This window comes from Rhinoraja longicauda, chromosome 17 (genome assembly GCF_053455715.1).
Source record: "Rhinoraja longicauda isolate Sanriku21f chromosome 17, sRhiLon1.1, whole genome shotgun sequence".
NCBI lineage: Eukaryota > Metazoa > Chordata > Chondrichthyes > Rajiformes > Arhynchobatidae > Rhinoraja > Rhinoraja longicauda.
Genome location: NC_135969.1, coordinates 23,727,150 through 23,735,702, shown reverse-complemented (window position 1 = coordinate 23,735,702; position 8,553 = coordinate 23,727,150). Strand labels below are relative to the sequence as shown.

General features: G+C 41.2%; 1 pseudogene; it reads left to right on the top strand.

The window, feature by feature from the left end:
* Positions 1–1,777: 1,777 nt before the first annotated feature.
* LOC144601556 (transmembrane reductase CYB561D2 pseudogene) lies at positions 1,778–5,327 on the top strand (annotated as a pseudogene).
* The last annotated feature ends 3,226 nt before the right edge of the window (positions 5,328–8,553 follow it).

The window sequence follows — 8,553 nt, the reverse complement described above, 5'->3', positions numbered from 1 at the left end:
GTTTCAGTCTGAAGAAGGGTCTCGACCCCCTGTCCCGCTGAGTTACTCAAGCTTTTTGTGTCAGTCTTCGGTTTAAACCAGCATTTGCAGTTCCTTCCGACACAATGACTCTATGTGTGCATTGGTCACCAGAGATATCAGGTGTAACCTTTATATGTGATCCTGTTTCAGCATGATACGTATACTAGTTTAATAATGGAGACTAAAGGTCTCCAGCCCATGCTGTAAAATGGATTGTTACTAACTTTAGGGGATGAACTGCATAAATTCCACAATCTCTACTAAAGATACAATGACTTTTATAGATGCTCTCCCATTCCTTCTCTCCTGAGATGCTGCCTGACCTGCTGAGTTACTCCAGCATTTTGTGAATAAATCGATTTGTACCAGCATCTGCAGTTATTTTCTTATACTATTGCATGACGTGTTGATTAAAAACATGAAGAAATTTGCATCCAGCATTTGGTTTCCTTTCCAGGTCAGAGTTTCCGCACATATTGTGGGGGCATTAAATCATTACCATTACATGATAATTGTTTTCAGATATTCTCAGTTCATTATGCTTATGGTTAATCATTCTCGTGTATATTTGGAAAAAATCAGTGTATCACATGCCTTTTTTGCACTGAATCCACAAGTCAGGGATCTACATATTGGTGAGCGTGAAAGTTACTGGAGGGGATTCTGAGAGACAGGATCCACCTGCATTTGGAAAGGCAAGTGCTGAATAGGGAGAGTCAGCATGGCTTAATGCATGGGAAAGTCATGTCTCACAAATCTGATTAAGCATTTTGAAGAGGTGACCAAGAGGATTGACAAGGGCAGGATGGTGGATGTTGCCTCCATGGACTTTAGCAAGGCCTTTGACAACATTGTTGGTTGGCCATAAGGTTAGTTCAGGTGGGATCAATGGGAGCTAGCCAATTAGATACAAAATTGGCTTGATGATAGCAGGCAGAGAATGGTTGTTTTTAAGATTAGAGGCTTGAGACCATTGGTGTGCTGCAGTGATCAGTGGTGGGTCCACTGGATAATATATCTTAACAACTTGTATGGCAATGTGTTTGGCATGTTTGCAGATGTCATCAAAATTAGTGGTGTAATGGTGCATAACCCTCTTGCTCTATTCTGTGATGAATCTCTCCTATTGAACTTCATTCTCCTTTGGCATCCTGTGGCTCCAGGAAGGAGAAAATTAAAAAATATAGTTCATCTGACAACAGCCAGCAGGAGTATGATGTGGCTTGTGATCTATGAGGTGCTGGTGGCCCAGTGTGATGATGAATGTTTCATTGTACTTCATCTGAGATAAGAACTGATATATTTACTTTTTGTTCCAGGTCTATTTTCTTGGCATCCTTTCCTGATGGCTCTCTCAGTAAGTAATTTGCAGTTGTATATTGTCTTTGGCGATTTTCATTGGAGACTGCCCTTTGGATCACTTTTTTTCATTTGCAAGATTTGCCACTATTCTTTTCATACAATCTTTCCACCTTCCCATATTTCCTGAACTCAGGAAAGATTCTTCATCCAGAGCTTAAATCACACGGTTAGAGGAGGTGCACATGAACCTCTGTCTCACCTGGAAGGCCTGCCAGAGTCCCTGAATGGATGTGTGGGCGGTATAGGAACAGGTGTAACATCTCATGTGGTTACAGGGGAAAGTACTTGGGGAAGGGTGTTTTGGGTGGAAAAGGCGAGTGAACGAAGCAGTTACGAAGGGAGCAGTCTCTGCGGAAGGCGGAAGGGATGGGAAGATGTGACTGGTGGTGGGATCATGTCGGAGGTGGGAGAAATGTCAGGGAATGATGTGTTGGGTGCGGAGGCAAGTGGGGTGAAAGGTGAGGACCAGGAGAACTATTCCATCTAAGTGGGAGGGGAAAGAGAGCAGAACTACCAGACACAGAAGATTTCCTCACATATTGTGTGTACTAAGAGCATTGTTTGAAAGAAAGTTGATGAAATGCATACACAAAGTGCTGGAGTAATTTAGCGGGTAGGGCAGCATCTCTGAAGAACATGGATAGATGTTGTTTCAGGTCAGGACCCTTCTTCAGATCATGATCCTAAATGTAATACATTAATGGCTTGGATGAAGTCATTAATGACTTATTATACATTAATGACTTGGATGAAGGGATTAAAAGTACCATTAGCAAATGTGCAGATGCTACAAAGCTGGGTGACAATAGACAATAGGTGCAGGAGTAGGCCATTCAGCCCTTCGAGCCAGCACCGCCATTCAATGCGATCATGGCTGATCACTCTCAATCAGTACCCCATTCCTGCCTTCTCCCCATACCCCCTCACTCCGCTATCCTTAAGAGCTCTATCCAGCTCTCTCTTGAAAGCATCCAACGAACTGGCCTCCACTGCCTTCTGAGGCAGAGAATTCCACACCTTCACCACTCTCTGACTGAAAAAGTTCTTCCTCAGTGTGTAGTAGTGTGAACTATGAGGAAGATGCTATGAGGTTGCAGGGTGACTTGGACAGGTTGTGTGAGTGGGCGGATGCATGGCAGATGCAGTTTAATGTGGATAAGTGTGAGGTTATCCACTTTGGTGGTAAGAATAGGAAGGCAGATTATTATCTGAATGGTGTCAAGTTAGGAAAAGGGAACGTACAATGAGATCTGGGTGTCCTAGTGCATCAGTCACTGAAAGGAAGCATGCAGGTACAGCAGGCAGTGAAGAAAGCCAATGGAATGTTGGCCTTCATAACAAGAGGAGTTGAGTATAGGAGCAAAGAGGTCCTTCTGCAGTTGTACAGGGCCCTAGTGAGACTGCATCTGGAGTACTGTGTGCAGTTTTGGTCTCCAAATTTGAGGAAGGATATTCTTGTTATTGAGGGCGTGCAGCGTAGGTTTACTAGGTTAATTCCCGGAATGGCGGGACTGTTGAATGTTGAAAGACTGGAGCGACTAGGCTTGTATACACTGGGATTTAGAAGGATGAGAGGGGATCTTATTGAAACATATAAGATTATTAAAGGGTTGGACACGTTAGAGGCAGGAAACATGTTCCTGCCTCTAAACTTTTTCACTCAGAGTTGTAAATCTGTGGAATTCTCTGCCTCAGAAGGCAGTGGAGGCCAACTCTTTGAATGCATTCAAGAGAGAGCTAGATAGAGCTCTTAAGGATAGCGGATTCAGGGGTATGGGGAGAAGGTAGGAACGGGGTACTGATTGAGAATGATCAGCCATCATCACATTGAATGGTGGTGCTGGCTCGAAGGGCCGAATGGCCTAATCCTGCACCTATTGTCTATTGTAATCTATCCATGTTCTCTAGAAATGCTGTCTGACCCACTGTAACACTTTCTGTCTTTTTTTGTAAACCAGCACAACAGTCCCTTTTGTCTACATCCTAATGAAATACAGAGCAGATTCATCTGCAGGGAAAGTGTGGAACTGGAGGTTTTGAAAAGATTATTATGTAGAGAAAAAGTAGAAGATGAACTAAAGGAAAATAGACACAAAATGCTGGAGTAACTCAGCGGGACAGGCAGCATCTCTGGAGAGAAGGAACACGGAGTATGGGGATCCTCTGAGCCGATGGGAAAAGAAGATAAATTACAGGACAGTTTAGTTTAGAGGTACAGTGTGAAAATAGGCCCAGTGTGAGTAGGCCCTTCGGCCCACTGAGTCCACGCCGACCAGCGATACCCTAGCACTATCCTACACACTAGGGACAATTTACAATCTTTACTGAAACCGATTAACCTACAAACTGGTATGTCTTTAGAGTGTGGGAGGAAACTGGAGCATTTGGGGAAAACCCACGCGATTACAGGGAGAACGTACAAACTTCATACAGACAGCACCTGTAGTCAGGATCGAACCTGAATCTCTGGCTCTGTAAGACAGCAACTCTACCGTTGCGCCACTGTGCTGCCTTGTAATCTTGTAATGACATCATTTTAGGCATGTTCAATTCCAGTGCGTGTAAAGTACTGTCAGAGGTGTTCAAAACAATAACAAGTGCATTCAAAAATAAGAGTTATAAAGTTCATAAGTTTGAGCAGAATTAGGCCATTTGGCCCATCAAGTCTATTCCGTCATTCAATCATGGCTGATCTATCTTTCCATCTCAACCCTATTCTCCTGCCTTCTTCCCATAACCCCTGACACCTGAACTAATTAAGAATCTGTCAATTTCTGCCTTAAAAATATCAACTGACGGGCTCCACAGTCTTCCGTGGCATTGAGTTTCACAGAATCACCACCCTCTGATTAAAGAAATTCATCCTCATCTCCTTTTAAAGGTACATCCTTTTATTCTGAGGCTATGACCTCTGGTCCCGGAGTCTCCCACAAGTGGAAACACCCTCTCCACAGCCACTCTATCTATAAAGTGAGGTAATCAAAGCATCAAGATCACTGGGGAGATGATTATGCAGCAACTTTCATTAGTGACAGTAACTGTGACCAGATAATGTGGGAGAAAACCGCGGCTTTATTATCTTCAAGAAGGGCATTGGCTACAAAAATAAGGATATCAATTTTCTTAGCATAGGGAAAGCCTAGAAAAAGGAAATGTTGATGAGAGTGAAGAGATGGCACGGAATGGTCACGATGGAGACAAATGTATTGAAGATGAACAGCAGATGGAGCAGCAGCGGCATTAGAGCCCTGGATTAGAACATCAGGCAGATGTGGTGGGGATAAAACTGAGCAGAGCAAGTCAAAAAGGAAAGGTGAGCCAAATTGTTCAGCTTTCTCTTTCAGAAAGTAATCGAGAATTTTAGGACAGCAGAGTCAGGGAAGTAGGATGTCATTTTATGAAATGCAGAAATATAACCATGCTTCTTTTTTCCCCCCTAGTTTTCCTTCATTATGACTCAAGCTATTCTGCTATTCTCTCCAGAGAGTTCCCTTATTTTGTCCTACTCGAGGAAAGTCAAAGTTCGAACCCACTGGGTGTTGCAGGGGCTGGCCACTGTTTGTGCCATCGTAGGCTTGGCCATTATCAGTTATAACAAATATATGAACGACAAACCACATTTTACCAGCTGGCACGGTCTGGTTGGGTTGGCTACTGTCCTGTACACTTGCCTGCAGTCTGCCGGTGGGGCGACTCTGTTGTATCCCAAACTAATGAGGAAATGGTCCCTGGCCAAACTGAAATCGTATCACGCCACCTCTGGACTTGTTGGCTACCTGCTGGGCTGCACCAGTCTGCTTTTGGGCATGTGTTCAGCATGGTTCACAGGGATAGTGGCTGGTGTTAGCTGGTATTTGGCCATTAGCTGCCCTGTTCTGTTGGCATTGGTCCTCATGAACCAAATTACTAATGCCTACCTGAGGAAAAAGAGGATACAGCCTTGAATAAACTTCCACCCTGGCTTCGGCTGCTTATCCGCTATTCACACTCTCTCTAATCTGTAATTACTGAGAAGTGTTAAAACCAACAAATCAATATACCAAGCTTCTTGTCAATGCAGGTGATTGATGATGATGTGGAAACTACCAGCAGATCAGTATTAATCCTGCATTATGTTGGAAAATGGAAAAAGTGGACCTGACCAATGGCTGGATTGTTTTCCTGTTCAACTAATGTTAGTTGGCATTTGATGCAGTCTTTCAGAGTATTGGAATATCTTCAAGTGACCTCTTTCAGTTCCTCCTTTGCTGGTCAGCAGTACTACAGTTGGGTTCCTTTAGTTCATTCTCACTGTTTGAAGTTCAGAGAAGATTATAGAAAATGGAAACAACCGTACTCATGAAAGATGTTGCATAAAGTGGAGCTCAGTGTGAAGACACGGTCTCCACTAACGTGCTGTATGAAAAATAACGCATGTTTTGAAACATTCAGAGAGGATGATTATAATAACCTGGATGATATAAAATAGGTAATTTTTATCTCTGAATATTCATAAACCTCCATTTTGCATGGTATTATTATCCTCTACACCATCTAAGTTTTTAATTCTCTCATTGTAGTGATTTACCATTAAGATGGTAAATAACTTTAGACTTGATTGCGATGAACTTTTTATTAATTTATTAATGTTAATGCAATTATAATTGTTATTTAATTCTCTACCTTCACATTCCAAGCCCATTGTCCTGTATTTAACCCTGTTTGCCTTCTGTGTGTTTTTCCTTAACTGTTGCTTGTAATGTATTGTGTTTTGCTCCAGTTGACATGTGTATTTATATTTCATCTTTTATTGTCTCATCTTTTGAGTTGAGAGAAACAGCTGTTATAGCAGCGATATGTTTCATCTAATTGTATTTACAGACTGCTTTGTAATATATTTGTTATTCAGTTCTGTCAATGTCAATAATCAAAATAGGGACTGGAGTATATCATGGATCATTAAAACAATGTCATCTGCATTCCGTCCAAACTACTGGTTTCACCACATATTCTGCCAATCTTTTATTTGGCTCCAGTGAATTATGTTCAGTTTAACAAACAAATTAAAAGGCTATATTATGGTGACACCACTTCTCGGAGAGGACTGTGATCCTGTGTGCCTGCAACTGTGTTCATTTGATTCTGCCTTCAAAGGAGTCGTATCATTCTGCAGTGGAAGGATTTTCTGTGTTTGAATCTCTTGACAATGTTGTCACTTTTTTGTCTAAAACTGCAACAGCTGAGACAGGACTGATTTCAGAGATCAAGGAGCCAGAATATGGTTAAGATGTATTGTCATCCTAATTTAGAGATGATCTGAAAAGAATTATAGCGCAAAGCAGAAATTCTGCCAGTGACTTGAAAAATTCTTGAAAAAATCAATTATCCTTTTGGACAAAGTTATGATGGACGATGATCTGGTTCTCATATTTGATAGGCAAGCTTATCTTGACTGAAAAAATCCGCAATTCCTTGGGTTGCTAAGGAGAGTCCTGCAGTGGAATGAAAATAATGGCCAAGTCAACTCTAGCAGCACCCAGGCATCTTGTGCAGGATCTGTGCTAACTTGCTGGACAATGGTTTCCTGTCATCAAAGAAAGTTCATTGTAGAGTTATCAGGGGAGTATTCCTGTTGGTAACAAAATGCTTAATAATGATGTTAAGAGATTCAAATATTTCTGCTCAACTGTTGGATTTTATTACCAATCACTGGATAAATTTCTTTGGTTTATTGAAGCTGCTTGGACTGAGTCATGCAGTCTGTCCTCCAGTTTTTTGTGTACTCAATAAATGCCCATCTTTCATGTATCTGAGTGCTTTGTCATGTCTTTATCAGGCTCCGTATGGTGAGTGTCAGGAAATGCTTACCACAGAAAAACACTACACAAGGATACTGCTTGATTTTTATGAACAAGGGAAGAGAGCTTTCAGATTGTCCTTTGTGACCAAAATTCTTTCATTTATATCTGTACCATGGTCATCATGTACCATTTTACTTCATTTTAGTTTAGTATCGGACACTTTTGTCAGTTCAGTTACCAGACATGAGTGCATAGATCTGGTGCAGTTGCATATATAGAAAGTAACAAGATGGCACCTTATATGGCTCCTTATACCCATTTTTATTTGTGTTTGCTCGAATAGAAAGTAAAAGTGGGAGAGATTTAAAACTGGCTGTTGATTCTTTATTTCTGTACTGCATGATCATAACAAGCCACAAAAAAAGGAAGTGTATAAGGAACAGAAACATGCTCCAGTGTTCAATAAATCATGGGTGATTTTCACATCGTTCTCTTTCCTCTGCGGCCCTTATATTCTTAGCATCAAGATTTGTCCTGGGGAAAACCAACACGGTCACGGGGAGAACGTCCAAACTCCGTACAGACAGCACCCATAATCAGAATTGAACGGGTCTCTGGTGCTGTAAGGCAGCATCTCTACCAGTGTGCCACCATGCATGTACTGTACCATATCTTCCTCCAGGACCTGCCCTGGAAAATGCAGTCAATTCACTTCAATCTTTCATTTGTCTGCATCCTTTAATTCAGTCTGCACAGTCCTTCATCTGTTTATTTTTGTTATTTCCAAAGGTGGACTGTATTTCTTGCCATTTACCAAGGTCTTGCTATTTACCAGGTCTAGTTCTCACTGCTGGTCTGCATTTCCAGCAGCTCTATGGCTGGAAAGTTTTAAAACCACAAGATGCCTGTTCCAACAAGTATGCACAAATGTCTTCAGGAGATTAAGGGGACTGCCAATTAAAACACCTGTATGGATCATATTTAATTTGTTGGTTATTGACATTCGCAAGACCAAAACACTCTTTTTCAGAACAGGCAATGATATGATAAGGACAATATTCCTCCCATGTTGACGTATATAATACCAATTGGGGTCTATCAAATGTGGAGATAAAAAACTGTAACAATGAAGTCTGAAAAACAAAGATATAATCATCACTTTTAGACTTTTGTTTGCAATATTTGTCTCAGTGAAATTAGTTTCAATACCTTATCACATTTTAAAATTTATTATTTCATGAATTCCACTCAAAATTAGTTACATAAGATTTAGTGTGCAGAATACCACCATTTGGCTCAGACACATAACTCTCCTACCTCTCCACAATGAACATTTTTATCTTTTCCTTTATCCTTTGTATCATTTTCCCTTTAAATGTATTGGTGCTAT